The sequence below is a fragment of the Leucopleurus acutus genome (assembly GCF_964270905.1).
Source record: "Leucopleurus acutus genome assembly, chromosome: 21".
In the NCBI taxonomy this organism is placed as follows: Eukaryota; Metazoa; Chordata; class Mammalia; order Artiodactyla; family Delphinidae; genus Leucopleurus; species Leucopleurus acutus.
This window is the reverse complement of record NC_139163.1, coordinates 12,829,683-12,845,121: the sequence shown is the minus strand read 5'-3', so window position 1 is coordinate 12,845,121 and position 15,439 is coordinate 12,829,683. Positions and strand designations below refer to the sequence as shown.

General features: G+C 44.4%; 1 protein-coding gene and 1 long non-coding RNA gene across 5 annotated transcripts in view; one reads left to right on the top strand and one right to left on the bottom strand.

Moving 5' to 3' along the window:
- Positions 1 to 10: 10 nt before the first annotated feature.
- LOC309977547 lies at positions 11 to 9,399 on the bottom strand. Of its 3 annotated transcripts, XR_014327071.1 has the most exons (5): positions 9,292 to 9,399; positions 7,359 to 7,457; positions 6,406 to 6,537; positions 4,475 to 4,577; positions 11 to 297 (listed from the first exon to the last, which is right to left on the bottom strand). It is a non-coding gene; the product is annotated as an uncharacterized lncRNA (long non-coding RNA). The 3 variants fall into 3 exon arrangements; XR_014327072.1 differs by lacking the exon at positions 4,475 to 4,577; XR_014327073.1 differs by lacking the exons at positions 11 to 297; positions 4,475 to 4,577 and adding an exon at positions 4,687 to 5,163.
- Positions 9,400 to 9,789: 390 nt separating this feature from the next.
- The window catches only part of IRF2 (interferon regulatory factor 2), an 84,072-nt gene continuing 78,422 nt past the window's right edge, over positions 9,790 to 15,439 (top strand). For both annotated transcript variants that reach the window (XM_082863959.1, XM_082863958.1), the window contains exon 1: positions 9,790 to 9,932. The gene's annotated coding sequence lies outside the window, so the exon portion shown is untranslated. The remainder of the gene's footprint in view (positions 9,933 to 15,439) is intronic.

The window sequence follows — 15,439 nt, the reverse complement described above, 5'->3', positions numbered from 1 at the left end:
CAGGATCAGAAATCAAAGTGATTTTAATCTTTCTCTTTAATCTGCTCTGTATTTCCAAATTTTCATTTTGTTTTAAAATTAGCATCTTTTTCCTCAGTACAAAAATAAATAAAGAAAAAAATTAGTAGCTCACCTGTCCTTAAGGTGACCATTATTAACAGCTTCATATCTACACATTTATCCTTTCGAATTCAAACTTTTTTGGGGGTGTCCACTGTTGTCTTTGCAAAAAGGAGATCAAAATAGGAACCTTTCTTTTCATCTTGATCTTCATTCTTTATAATACATCCTGGTCCCCTGTCCAGAACAACAGATATTCTTAATTTGTTCTTTTTTATTGGTGCATAACATCCCACAGAATGGATCAACCCCAGTTTATTCAATCATTCAGTTATCAACATTCAAGTTCTTTCTGATTTTGTCACTACAGAGAAGTCTGTATTGCTCTAATATTCTTCTATAATCATGTATTATTTATATTAGAAAATATCATTTAGACTATAAAAATAGAGAGATAATTACTATAAAGTCAAGAAACAGATGCTGAATGAACAGATAAATGAATGTATTAAAATGTTACCTGGGAGTGGGGCCACATGCCATTTCTACCTTGAAATCATCATCTGTGCCATCACTGTGGGCCCTGACTCCCAACGTGGACTGCAAATGCCTCAAGATCAGGAAGCAGGCCTCTTTCTTCCTTATCGCCTCCTAACTGCTGAGCACAGTCCTGCGGAGGGTGGGCAGCCGCAGGCCCACACAACGCACTGAGCCCTCATAGTGTCTTTTGAAAACAGCTGTCTAGATTTCAGAATGCAAGTTTCCCATGTGTACGATGTTATAAAATGGTGTATTCCCGGGCCAGCCCACAAACTCTTATTTTAACCCATAATGAAGGAAAACTATATACTTTTACCATCATGGTTTCTTATTATTTCTGTGGGAAAAATGTTCTGAATTGAGTTTCTGCATGCAGAGACTCCTCCTCTACTGTGTGTGTGTGTGTGTGTGTGAGAGAGAGACAGAGACAGAGACAGAGACATCCTACCCTTTACTGCCTTCAAATGAGTTGTTTTCTCTCCCTTCTGCCAATCCTGTTATATGTGGAAGTTGAGCAAGTAAAATAGGAAATATGATGACTAAATGTGGAAGTGCCAGAAAGAAGAAAGGCAAAAAAAGAAAAAATTTAACATAAAATTTTGATAATTTGCTTAGAGTCTTCATTCATGTTTGAGATCTAAGAATTTGAATTTGATTGCTAAGAATATAGTAATATTCTTGCATACAAATGAAATGAAACTACAAGTAGAAGAGATTCTTTAGTTGTTATAGATTTCTCCTAAGTCAAACATTTTCAAACGGCATATTTAAAACATGATGTGAATCAAAGCAAAAGCTTATTTAAATATTAATAATGATTATGGAATGTATCACTTATTAATAGCCATTGATCTGGACACACGTTAGTTTGTTTTTATATGTTCCTTTGGAGAGTCCTGTTTGGAGAGTCATTAAAAATGAATATTTTGATAAAATTAAAGACTGGGAGAAACTATATAGCATTTGTAGGAAAAAATTATCTTCTACACAGAGATTTAAAAATTCTTATAAGAATGTAGTGTAAAATATAAGATGTATTAACCAGTGCTTTGTTTTTTGAAGTCCCAAGGATAAAACTAGCTAAAACTTACAAGTCGGGCTTCCCTGGTGGTGCAGTGGTTAAGAATCCGCTTGCCAATGCAGGGGACACAGGTTCAAGCCCTGGTCCAGGAAGATCCCACGTGCCATGAGCAACTAAGCCTGTGCGCCACAACTACTGAGCCTGTGCTCTAGAACCCGCGAGCCACAACTACTGAAGCCCGCACACCTAGAGGCCGTGCTCCGCAACAAGAGAAGCCACCGCGATGAGAAGCCCACGCACTGCAACGAAGACCCAACGCAGCCAAAAATAAAATAAATTAATTTTAAAAAAACCTTATAAGTCCTTTACATAAAAATCATAAGCATATCAAGAAATAATTTCCTGAAATCACCTATAAAAATATATTAAAATGTTTACATTAATAAAAGGAAAATCTATTCTTAAAAATGTTAATTTTTCAAAAGGAAAAAAATCACCCATAGTTCCATCCCTCAAAGACAACCACTATTAATGTTTTGATGTAGTTCCTTTTCACCTTACTTATATGAACATCTTTAGGGTGACCTTACTGTACATATAAAACTTTGTTTTCCTTTTACCCTCAATGGAGCATACATTTCCTGCTATCTTACTTAAGTTCATCATAAGCAGAAATACCAGTAAGAGTGTATATGTGGTAAAATATTTGTAAGCGCTGTGGAAAATGACAGGGCTAGGGTAGTGTTCCTCTAATTTCTCAATGAGGGAAAAGGCTTGGTCAAAAGTGTCATATAAACATGGCATCAACCACATACATTGTGAAACGAGTCGTCATGAATCTGTTGGTTCTGCATCCCTGAAAAGATGAAAAGTTCTCATCAAGGTAGGAAATAAAAACAAGGAAATATGGAGACAACCTGAGCAACTCAAGTGAGGGTGAACCTACAATGCTGGCCCCTTCGCAGAGGCTGGCTCCGCCCAGCCACCCAGCGTGAACTCACCCATCAACCCTCCCTCGGGCGTCTGTTCCTGGGTCTGCGTATTTCTTTCTCTCCTTCAGTCTTAAGGTTCTTCACTTATGGTTTGTCGTGTTTTCTTTCTTATCTCCAGTTATAGGAAAATGAAGCAAAACAAACTGCCAGTAGTATTGGTGGCTTTGATCTTTTTTCCATGTTTTTTATAAAGCGACAGAACCTTTTCCCCAAATGAAATCTTACGCAGAACCTCAATATGTAAAACAGGAAAGAAAGTGATATTTTTTTTTTGGCTGTCCGGAAAGAAGTGGTGCTAAAAACCCAGCATCCACAGCTGGAGATTGACAAAATATATGGTGGGCTGTTTAAACCAACATTTGCTTTCAAATTACAAAACATCCAAGGCAAATCGTGAAGTTTTACTTACGCCGATTGTTCTGCCAACAAAAATTCAGTTTTGTGGAAACTATTTATGACACACAAGGGGTTTCTGATGGAAAAGAAATTTGAAAATTTTTAGAAATCAAAAAAAGAAATACATTTGAAACCATTAAATTTTGGAATGAATGTTGATTTTGTGGTGACACAATCTCTGAAAATTATCATCATTCACTCAAAACAGGAAAATAGCACGTGCCTGGAATCCACAGTTGAATATATCTTCCTTTTTTTTAAGGGAAGTTTTTATGGGGATAGGGTAAAAAGAATGAAGTAAAAATTTACTTCATTTATTTGTGGAGATGAAAATCAGACAGAAAGTTAAAGGGAAAGAAATACCTTAGGAATGCCAAAAAGAAATGAAAAAGAATTAAACTGTTTCAAAATATCCCCAATGCATTGTTTCCTCAACAAATTCATCATGTAATGAACTGAGAGGTCAGTGCAAGAACAGTTACAAATTCTTCTGAGAAATACACAAATTAAGAAATCCTTGCATTTCATTGATGTTGAGGAGACAGTTGGGAAATTTATAGCGTGACCTTTTAAAACCACAGAACCCTTCAAAATCTTCCCATTGATCTTAGAATAAAATCCAAAGTCCTTGATCTGGCCTCTGCCCACCTGCCTGTGTCCTTCTTACCCTCATTCAGAACTCTTAAGTCACATTCACCTTCTTTTGGTTTCCAGAATATGCCAGACCCTTTTGCTTTTCATGGCCTTTGTGTTCAGTCTTCCCCCTGGCTCGGGGCTTCATCACACAATTGATATCAGTTACGTGTTGAAGTGTGTCCCCCTCAAAATTCATATAGTGAGATCCTAATCCCCCAATACCTCAGATTGTCTTTGCAGATGTAATGAATTAAGATGAGATCGTATTGGAGTATGGTGGGCCCCTAATCCAATAAGACTAGTGTCCCTATAAAACGGGGAAATTTGGATACAGACACACATCCAGGGAGAACACCACGTGAAGATGAAGGGAGAGATGGAGTGATGCTGCTACCAGCCAAAGAATGCCCAGGATTGCTGGCCAACACCAGAAGCCAGGAGGCAAGGAACAGATCCTTCCCCCATAACCCTCAGAAGGAGCCAACCCTGTGGACACCTTGATCTGGGACTTCCAGCTTCCAGAACTGGGAGGCAATGCGTTTCTGTTACTTCCGCCACCTGGCTTGTGGTACTGTGTTATGGCAGCCCCAGGAAACGAATACAGTCTCCTCTCCTCCAAGTTTTGGCTTAAATGTCATTTTCTCCTTGAGAAACCTTCCTTGACCACCTAGATCCCCCAGTATTTTCTATCCAAAGTCGTGTTTGTTTCCCTCAGAACACGGATACAAATCTTTAACTATTTTCTTGGTTTGTTTGTCTGTCTGTTGACATCACCCCCACTAGAATGTAAGCTCCAGGAGAGCAGGGGTTGGTCTTGCCTTGTTCTTACCTGAGGAGCACGGCTAGGAAATGTCTTGGAGTTGCATCCAGGAAAAGGAGGCAGCGCCGAGAGGTGTACGTGCACCTTTTGGATGTAGTGGAGATGAATCTTTCTGAGGAAGTAGGAGTATTTAAAAATACTGTCAATCCTTTGTTTTCTGACTCTTCTGTCTTTCTGATTGGCAAACTTCCAAACATTTTCCAATAGGATAAGGTGTGTTATTCAAAATGCTCAGAAGTTTTGGGACAAAGAGAACAGACTGAACATCATCAAGGTTCACATGCTGTGAATGAGCTTATAGGGAAATGGTGGAAGCTGTAACAAAACTTCTTCAAATATTCAGATTCAGTGAATTATGTGGTTTGCTGAATTTATGTTACAAACTGGAAATTTATTTTAAAAAAATTTTTAAATTTTATTTATTTTTGGCTGCGTTGGGTCTTCATTGCTGTGCACGGGCTTTCTCTAGTTGTGGCGAGCAGGGGCTACTCTTCATTGCGGTTCGCGGGCTTCTCATTGCAGTGGCTTCTCTTGTGGAGCACAGGTTCTAGATGCGCGGGCTTCAGTAGTTGTGGCATGCGGGCTCAGTAGTTGTGGTTCGTGGGCTCTAGAGCGCAGGCTCAGTAGTTGTGGTGCACAGGCTTAGTTGCTCCGGGGCATGTGGGATCTTCCCGGACCAGGGATCGAACCTGTGTCCCCTGCATTGGCAGGTGGATTCTTAACCACTGTGCCACCAGCAAAGTCCCTAAAATATTTTTAATACTTGAAACTATTATAGTAATTTTTTCTAAAGAACCTCAAGGCAAGGCTATAGGCACTTTTTCCTTCTGACTTTAAAAGCAGTACTCTATAGTTTATTACCTTAGAGAAATAATGAATATTTCAAATCCATTTGGGATGAGACAGAGAAATTATAGCAAAAAAAATTTTTTTTGAAGTTTTCAAAGTTGAAAGCCTTCCTTTTGGACGAGAAAAATTCACTCATCTCTCTCTCCCTCTCTGCCCCCATACACACACACACACACACACACACACACACACACAATCATCTTGGCACTTTTAAAGAGTATTTCTTCCCTTACATCATCAAAAGAACAGGACAAAATTAATATTTGTTACTAAGGATTGGGCAATATATTGCTCAATTTAAATTCATTATTTTCAGAGAATAATTGCAACAAAATGCACCTCATTTTAGAGTTTCTAGCAAAATGGAAGAAACTGTTACATGAGGTAATAGATAAGAATTTCTCCAACTTGATGCCTATGGTCCCTGAACTTTGATTGATGGCTTTTTCAACATCTTTGCAGTTCTACTGTTTCAACTGCAATCTAATGTGGCTGTATATTTATTCAGTGTGGACTTCACAATGATATTCTTTGCTTTGTATTGGCCAACTCCTCTGGCAAGTGTGGAACACTCATTTTCCATGATTTTATAACCTCTGCTAAATTACAGCAGCATGGAAGAGAGCCTTGGTGGCCAGGACCGAAGTGGTACCAGAGATACTGTGGGGAAAATTAGGGCATCAACTGACAGACTGATGAGGGGGGCACTGATTTAATCACAGCTATAAATACTTAACCCTTTAGTGAGCATGCCGTCATATTCTACATTCATAACTTTAATGTACAGTTGTAAAGACTGCGATTATAGATGGAGGTGACGTCCGAGTCATTACTAGGATGATACAATGGAAATTAACATTCCAATTTACTAGACTGTAAGAAAATTTCTTGAAAGGCAGAGATTTTCATTTGTTTTGTTCACGAGAAAAGTTCTTGGACATTCAATAAATGATTATTACTTGACTCAATAAATGATTCAATAAATTATTATTACTTGACTCAATAAAGGATTATTGCTTGAATAATTATTTTATCAAACTATTCTCATTTATCAGAAAAATAAATTAAAAACCCATTTGAGAGGGGCTAACCTTGAATGTATCTTTAAGCTTCAATCATGGAGAGGTGAATTGCTGCATGGCCAAGTAACCAGTCCTTTCTCGACTCCCTTGAAAAGAAATGAGTTCTGATGCATCCAGGTAGACGGTCCTAGGATGTCCATCCTGCAGGTGAAACATAAACATGCCTCACTCAGGAGCTCACTCTAGTTTCAATATACTACACTGCTCAAACAACATCTGTTGCTTTAGATCAGGTGTTTGGTCAGATTTCTTTGGTATGGCCAAGGCTGTTTTTTCCAGAAACTTTCAAAAAGGTTATATTTTGCTATACTGATCCGTTTTCCACAGAGGTTTATGACTGTATGCATCTCATCAAAGGGCTAAAATATTTCTTGATGATGTATATCAATACACAGTGGATTTGGGGGTCAGATTTACCTGTCTTCCAGCGCATAAGAACAGAATGAAATTCAGTCTACGTTTTATGAGTTTAGGGGCCTGGAAATTGGAAACATACCCATGTCCAGGGAGCTCCAGGGGCTCAGGAAAGGTGGGAGTTGGTGATGCCTCCCAGTTTCCTGGCTGGTTAATGAAGTGACAAATACAAGATGGTGGGGAAAGATGTTATAAGTTTAGTTTCGGACATAACTAATTTGTTGTACCCGAGGAACACCTAGAATAAATGCATCCAGAGCTTAGAAATTATAGATTATGGAGTTATCACCAAATAGTGATTATCTGAAGTTTTGGATGTGGGTGAGAGCACTCAAAGAGAAAGCATGTAGAATGAGAAAATAGGAGGGGTGAGGACAGAATATCTAGAAACACCATAATTTAGGAGGCTGGCAGCAGAAGGGGAGCCAGCCGAGAAATAAAACAGGAGACGGTTGTCACATAGGCATCAGGCAGTATGATGGGAATTATTAAATGATACAGAGACGCTGAGCAGATGAGGACTGGAAATGGCCCTTGAGAAAAATTACTAGAGGGACTTCCCCGGCGGTCCAGTGGGTAAGACTCCATGCTTCCACTGCAGGGGGCACAGGTTCGATTCCTGGTCAGGGAACTAAGAGCCCTGCATGCTGCGTGGTGGAGCCAAAAAAAAAAAAAAAATTACTAGAAGGAAATACATAAAAATATCATCAGGTCTAGTCCTTACTGGTAAGATCGCAGGTGTCATATTTTCTTTTCAACTTTTCTGTACTTCCTGCATTCTGCACAATAGATATCGATTACATTTATATTAAAAATACTCTGATAAAGTCTAAAATATGTTTTGAGAACCCAGGGCAAGGAACTATTAATTCCCAAGCAGTCGAGTGCCTCTGTGCCGGACACCATGCTAGGGATAAAACAACGAACAAGAGGATGGCTCTGTTGTTTTACCAAAAGGAATGGAAGCTGGGTTGACAAGGGAGGGGTGTAGAGCTTGTGGGGCACAGTAGCAAGAGATGGGGCTGGAAAGGAAGTTTGGTGCCAGATTATAACGGGCTTTTTATGTCTTGTCAAATAATATGGACTTTATTCTGAAGGCTGTGGGGAGATTTTTGAGGGGTGGAGTTTGGATTGCAATCGTGCTTCACCTGAAGTTGATTTTCTGCTTAACCCGGCTGTTAACCTGGATGAGCCCTAGTTCAGAAGCCCAGTTCTGAGGCCACTGCCATAGCTGAATAAAGGCGATGCAAAGGGGATGGAGGAGGGGCCAGGCCCAGCATCAACGGGTCAGTAGGATACTACCGATTGGATGTGTGTTGGGGGGAAGGAAAACATTAAGGACTACTGGGTTTTTAACTTGGGCCCATGGGTGGTAAAGAGGGACAACTGACCTACAGAGTTTGTATACAGTTACTCTAATCACCTATAATAGTCATTGCTTTACGAAATAAGAAAGTGACTGGCTGGGTCAAATAGTATTCTGTGAGGGGATAAGAAATAATGGTGCATGGGAAATCTATTTTTGAGACCACGGCCACAAAACAGAAGCGTAAACCCTCAGCTGTCTCCTCACCAAAAGCATTGAGATACTTTTCTTTTTCCAGTCCATAGAACTGAATACTTCTGTGACAAAGAGGGTGTTGGAGCTATGTTTTTAGAAAAGTGTTTACATATATGTAGCTCTGGCCTCTCAGGAAGGGACTTTCTGTGTCGGGGAGAGAAGTTTGGGAGAAGGCCAATGAAACTGCATGTGGGGGAAGAAACAGGTATAACCAGGTGAGAGAATCTATACTTTAAAACAAGGGACCCCAGAAACGGCAGATCCCAAGTGAACTGTATTAGTTTGAGCTAACACACCTTGAAGGTGACGGGTGCTGCCCCTGTATTCTTGCATCCTCTCACTCATCCCCATTTCAAGGCATTGAATACTGAGGCGCTAGGTTAAGCAACTTGACTGGGGATGCCCAGCTAGTAAGTTAAAGAGGCCAGATTTGAACCTAGCTGCATGTACTACAGTATAAAACCCCTCTCCTGGACCAGCCACATTAAGACATCTTTCAGGAAAATTAGCTCTCACCCTTGCCCATCTCATCCTGCAGGGAGGGAACTTCTGTTGCACACTCAGTCTGGGAGGACGCTGCTGGTGACTTACTAGGGGAAGGCCTTCCTTTTCGCCCCCAGACAGAGCTCCAGGCGGTGTCCCTGATGACAGCTGCCCTTCAAATGGTTACACACTCAGCTACTGATAAGGGTTCAAATAAAGTTAAGGATGCGTTATTGGCCCAGTTACTGCACTAGTATCTAAGTAATGCTCTCTCGTCAGTTAATTGCTCCTTGTATTCCTTGGAAGTGGGCAGTGTTACAAAGTGAATTTTTATTCACTCAGAAAACAGGCTCTAAACACGGCTGACACCTGCCCCACCAACTGCATGGCAAGAGCTTTGCCTCCCCGACACGCCCTCCTCCTCCCTCCTTCCCTACCTTCAGGTGACCCTTAGGATGGAGAGTCAGGTAGGTACCTGCGGTCCCCTCCTACCGCCGCCAGCTTACGGCCGGAACCCAAGCTCGCGCCCAGTACCCCACCTCCCGGACCCCCACTCGAGTGTGAGCGCCCGGGTGTGCGAGCAGCAGACTCACGCGCAGCCGCTTGTTGCTCCCGCTGCCGCGACGTGGGTAAGTGAAAATGAAATTGACTTTTCTGAGAAATGATGAAAGCCGCGCTGCCTGCCAATGAACAGCGGCGGCGAACTTCCGCACCTCCAGGCCGGGCAGCTCGCGCCCTCCCTCCGCCTCCACCTCCCAGTTGCACAAGCTTGAAACAAACACTGGGGAGGAAGGGCGGAGGGAGGAGGGCGGAGGGGGGAGCGAGCGAGGGACGGAGGGAGGGAGGGAGCGAGGCACCGGGAGGGCGGGGGGTGGGGGGATTTCCAGCCTCAGCGCTTCGCAGTTTCCTCTCCTTGTTTTGCTTTCGATCTGGACTGTTCTCAGGCAAGCCGGGGAGTAACTTTTAGTTTTGTTCCTGCGATTATTCAACTGACGGGCTTTCATTTCCATTTCACACATCCTAGCAACACTTAAGCCTTGCGGAATTGTATTGATAGCGTGAAAAAGCACACTGAGAGGTAACATTTTTCAAATAATAGTTGTGACTGTGCGTGTGTGTTTTTCTCGAGGGCATGTTTATGAGGACTGGAGGGGATATGTGTGTGCGCGCGTCCTGATGGTTTGACACGATGTTTTGCAGACGGAAAATGCTGAGGTTCATAAATATTAATACTGATTTTTGGAGGAACAGTCGGCGCTGTTATGGATCATCTGATTTTAGGGGAAGCAGGTTCTGCTGCTGTTGCTGCTGCTACTGGGGCTGCTGAGGCTGCGAGGAGGAGGAGGAGGAGGTTGGTGGAGGTTTAATTTCACTTTTGGATTTGCAGATGCGGAGAGGTGGCTCCATGGACACAGACCTGCTCTGTGTGATTCTGCGCCCCAGGTGGTGTGGGGGGGGTGCAGGTCCGCTGGAGTCGGGCCTCCTTTTCAAACAAAATTCTCGCGTGCATGTGTGTGCGTGTGTATGTTTACGGAGGCCGTCGCCACCAGGTCCGAAGGAGGGGAGCGGGTCCTTCTCCTTGCCCGCTGGCGGTGCCTCTCTCCAGGCAGCCTCTGGCGTAAATAGGCAGGAACCCGCAGTCCACCCTCAGCCTGCGCCCCGCGCCCGGGCCGGGAGGGGCGCCTCCCGCCGCGGCCAGAGGAAACTTGATGGGGCGCCCGGCGGCGGTCCCGGGGCTCGCCCGCCCGCCGGGCTCGGGGAAGAGTCGCGGGCGTCGGGTGCCAGCGGCCGGGGCCGGCGGGCGGGCTTGGAGTGGGGCTGCGCGCGGGGCCTGGCCGGCGCGCCCGGCTTCCTGGGGGCTGGGCCGCTGCCGCCACCGCCCGGGAGGCACGCCGCGTCCTCCTTCCCGCCGGCCAGCGCCCGGCCTGGCCCTGGGGCTTTGTCACTGCACTTGTCCCGGCGCGCGGGGGGCTCGGGCGGCGCGTCCCGGGAGGGCGCCGCGCCCAGGGGTCAGCGGCCCGGCCGCGGCCTAGCGCCGGGCGCCTCCGGGTCCCCGCGGGCGCCCCCGGGCCGTACTCGCGCGCTGGGCCTGACCCGCCTTGGCTACGGAGCGGGCGAGGTGGGGGCGGGGAGCCTCCGGGGACCGAGCGGCGCCCTGCTGGCAGGCCCGGGGCCGGCGTCCCCTGGGGGTCCCGGGGCGCCGGCGGCGGCGGGGTGGGGACGGGAGTGCCCGCCCCGCGCCCTCCGACCCCGCTCGGGGCGCCGAGTGGCATTCGCCCGCCGGCCGAACGTGGTTGGTGCAAAGCCGCGGCAGCCACTTCCTTTCCGCCTCGCGGGCCGGGCTCGCCCACCGAGCGATGCCAGTCGTGGCCGATCGTGGCGCCCGCCCGCTCGGGGCGCTACGGCCTGGAAGCCGGCCCCGAGAGGGCTCGGGCTGCCTTTCCAAGTTCAGAGGGTTTCAGGATGCAGCTCATCCCCCTCCTGGGACGCGCCGGCATCTCTGTTTGGGCCCCAGGTGTGGCTACGTGGGCCGCCCTCACCCCCTTACCCCTTTAGAGGGGGAGAAGCGGAAAGGAGGCTGGCAGCCCGAGCCGGGCGCAGAAACAGCCTTCCGGGCACCAGGCGAGGCGCTGAGGTCAGTCGGTGTAGGCAGGACCGCTGGTCATCGCTGTGAATGTGACCCCTGGCACTAGCAGTCGAGGTTGCCACATGCGAGCGGCGTGGCTTTCAGTCGTTTTTGCCCCCAGAGTATAGTGTTTGGAACTTGGGGACATTTTACCTGCTCCCTCCCTCTTCAGCCTCCTCCCTGCAGTGTGGGCAACGGGTAGTGCGCCCTGTCCTTGGTTAAGAAAACGCAGAAGCTTCCTCCTTGAGGAAAAGTGCTGGCATTTGCCTTCTTCCACCGGCCTCCCAGTTGCTGTGACTCGGTCTGCTTTTGATGAATGGCGAGAGAGGGTGAAGGATAGTTACATTTCCTGTTGTGGATTTTCAGGAATCACCAAGGTTGCTGTCAAGCCTGCATTCATTTATTAGTTTCAGACCGACTGCAGATAACATTGGGATTTAGCAGCCTGCGCTTTTTGGTGCTTAGGGGCAGGTGCAGACAGGGGCCTGGTGACAGACCGAATGGGAAAGGTGGATGGTCTTGATGTTAGGCAGATGCACGCTCCTTGCCACGACTTGGAGGGGGACCCCTGTTTAACTTCATGCACACAGATTCAGGATTTTCTAGTTTTCTCACCCGCCCCCCCCCCCCAATCAGGGTGAAATCCTGGAAAAACTTGTGTTTTCTAAGGAAAGTTCAGCAGATGGAATATTTAGGACTTAACCTGGTAATTTTAAGGGGTAACCTTGAAAAATCTATTGATCGATGGGGCAGAGTCCAGAAATTCACTGTAATTAGTGAATGATTATAATTTATAACTTAGCCTGTTGTGTAAGAAGTTAGATTTTGGCCTCTTAGATCCGGGTTCTTGTCTGTTATGATTCGTAACTGATTCTTAATATTAAACATTTACATACTTTATTCTCAATGAGTCGGGTTTTTTTTTTCTTTTGACCTTCAAAAGTTAGAGATAACTCTGCATATTTCAGACTTACTTACCTGTAAAAATGTCATCCTAATCAAAAGTAAGCATTTGTAGTTAAATTGGAAGCCAATTATGGCAAACAAAAGTCCTGACAGCTCAGTGAACCATGACCCAACTTTTCTCTTCCTCGACTTTCCTGCTTTATTAGGCAAATATTCAGTATACCGAAGCTAGTTAAACACATTTAAACCTAGTAGTGGAAAATTTGAAACTTTTGATGTTTAACATTTGGATGTTTGACACGCATCGATTTTCTCTTGTTTCCAAGGACACTGTACTTTTATTCTTAGTATTATGGCATATAAGCTTCCTTGTTTTTAGAGCATTTTTACACAGTTTCCTTTTGATAGAGAACAGACCACTGAACTCTAAATGGGGTATCTGGGACATGGTTCTATTATGTTCTTTATACCAAAAAAGGCTTAAAGCAGATAAGGGAGTTTATTCATTTAATAACTATTCCTAGAACATTCACTATGCCCCAGACACAGTGCTACGTTCTGTGGGTTCAACTGGGAACAGGAAGACAGTTTCTTTACCCTCTGGGGAGATTGCATTCTAGTTGGTGAGCTGACAATACCCAGCTAAAAAATACAGACAGTAATTACCTTTAGGGGTAAGTGCTGTGGAAGGTGATAATAATACTTAACTGTATATCTGATAGGGTTGCTTTTGGGAACAAATGAGATACTGTTATGAAAGAAGGTTGCATAAGTTATAGCACTCTACAAATGTGTAAGGCATTCATTTTCAGAATTTTATCAGATTATTCTTAACTTGAAAAGCCAGGGAATCATGACTGTGGATTAAGCACTGACTTTCTCTTATAGAATTTTCAACAAGAAGGGATTTTACTTGTTCTGAGAGAAAATAATAATGGTAAGAAATTAAACACAGCATAACTATTTTATGTAAAGCAGTAAAGTATTTAACAGTGACATAAGATATTGTCAGTGAGTTTTTTTTCTGTCAGAAGAGAAGATAGATGGTGTCCATGGAGACCAAATGATATGGAAATAAAAATGATTGGACCAATGTATTTTCCGTCTTCATATCAAGAAAAAACCCTCCCAAGCTCACTTTGCTGTAGTCTGAATTTTCTTCATCATTGCTGAAGACTCTTCAATTCATTATCTGTTATTAATTGTATGCCCTTAACTGATTTTAGTTTTTGCTGTAACATCTTTAAAAGGACTCAGTGAACTTGCATTTATTGAATGCTTACTATGTACCTAACACTATATATGTGAAAATGATACGTGACAGCATATGTGAAAATAAATATAATAGTATATATTTACAAGAGATATAAAATACATAAAGTGGTATATGAAAATAACATAAATTGCTGTGAAATAGTTATTGTTAACAATAAAATCAGTTCTTCTTTTGGTCTGTATGGGACCCCTTCTCACACAGGGGTAGGAAGTTAGGGCTTTCTGTCCCTGTTGGCCCCATTCGTGCCCTACTTTTGGCCTGAGTCTGATCAGTATTTGGTTGTAATGTCTGCCCAAGGCAGGGTCAAGCAGTGGCCCTCACGGTGGAGGGGTGCTGGTGGGCTTGGGAGTGACGAGATTTGATTAAGTGTTGATTTTTTTCAGCAAAGAATGGTAAGTTATCTATAGGGTCCAGATTTAAACCTGAAGTCAGTATTTTATATAAAATACCAAGAGAAATACACAGGCAGGAAGTCACGTCCACAGGCACCTGAGGCTGGGCTCTGACCCGTCCAGAGGACGCACAGTCACCAGCGTTTTGCCTTGAGAGAGCCTTTTAAAATGATTTCCCCTCTCCCCAGCTCCATCTTTTGACAGATGGTCTCTGAAACAGATTGTGTGTAGTTAGGAAGACTTCATATGCCCATTTTTATTACTTAGAAACACGTTAGACTTGCAGTCAGAACTCCTGGTTGACTTGAGAGAGCCAGCATCAGCAAATCTAGTTGATCTAATTCCAGCCCAAAGTAGAGAAACTTGACGTTGTAGGCAACCTGGGCAGCCGTTTCTTAGATAAGCTGTTAGACCTATTGGGCCTTCTGAGGTCCTAAAACTAGTTACCACCTTCCCACTCCCATCAGTAACTTTGAGTTCTACTGGGGATCCAGGGACCCCATGATATGAACCATTGCAGTAACTCAGGCGATTATTTTGTTCAATGAACGCAAACACTGAGTCCTTATTTCATTTATTTATTAAATATTTGTTGACAGACAGCTATGTACAAGGCTCTGGGTAGTGGGAGGTGCATGAACTCAAGAGTCCAGAGGCCCAGAGTTGACTCAGCTCTTTCATTAACTCTCCAATCACTTCTCCTTTCTGGACCTTAGTTTTCACATCTATAAAATGGGGCTGCATGGTTCTGTCATCTTCGAGGGACGGGACTTATGTGTGTATCGGAATCATGGAGAGGAGGGGGCTTTTAGAAACCACACAGAACCTTCAGACTTGAGACCGTCTGCAGCCCCCTCTTCTCCTTGTCTCTCCCCCGACCCCGTAGTAAGCCTCTCACGTTCACCAGTGTATCCTGGATCCCTGTCACTCAGGTATGTGGGCCAGAGCAAAGGCAGAGAACCACTGAGTCAGGGATCTCTTCCCAGGGCCAAACCTTTTCATTGTTTCATTGAGGCCAGGCTATGCAGGAAAACAAGCAGATGGAACTTGTTCTCCACCTTTTAGGCAGTGCTTTGAATAGGGAATCTGTGGTCCCTCCCTGTTGGCTCTGCCCATGTTGACCTTGCTTGTCATACAAAAATGGGATTCGCGGTACAGTTGTGATACTTTGAATTTTCCATTCTGAACAAGCAAGAAGGACTTTGTTTCACAAGTGTGTCGCTCTCTAGGAAGGCCACAGAGTCATGGGTTTGTTTTTTGTTTGTTTCTGTTTTGGCTTATAGTCCCCTTTATCAATTTAGTATTCAGCTTCGATAAGCAAGAAAGAACAAGAGGCAAAGCAAAAAATGTCTCCGTATGTCCCGTGCCCTGTGTGCATGCCTTGT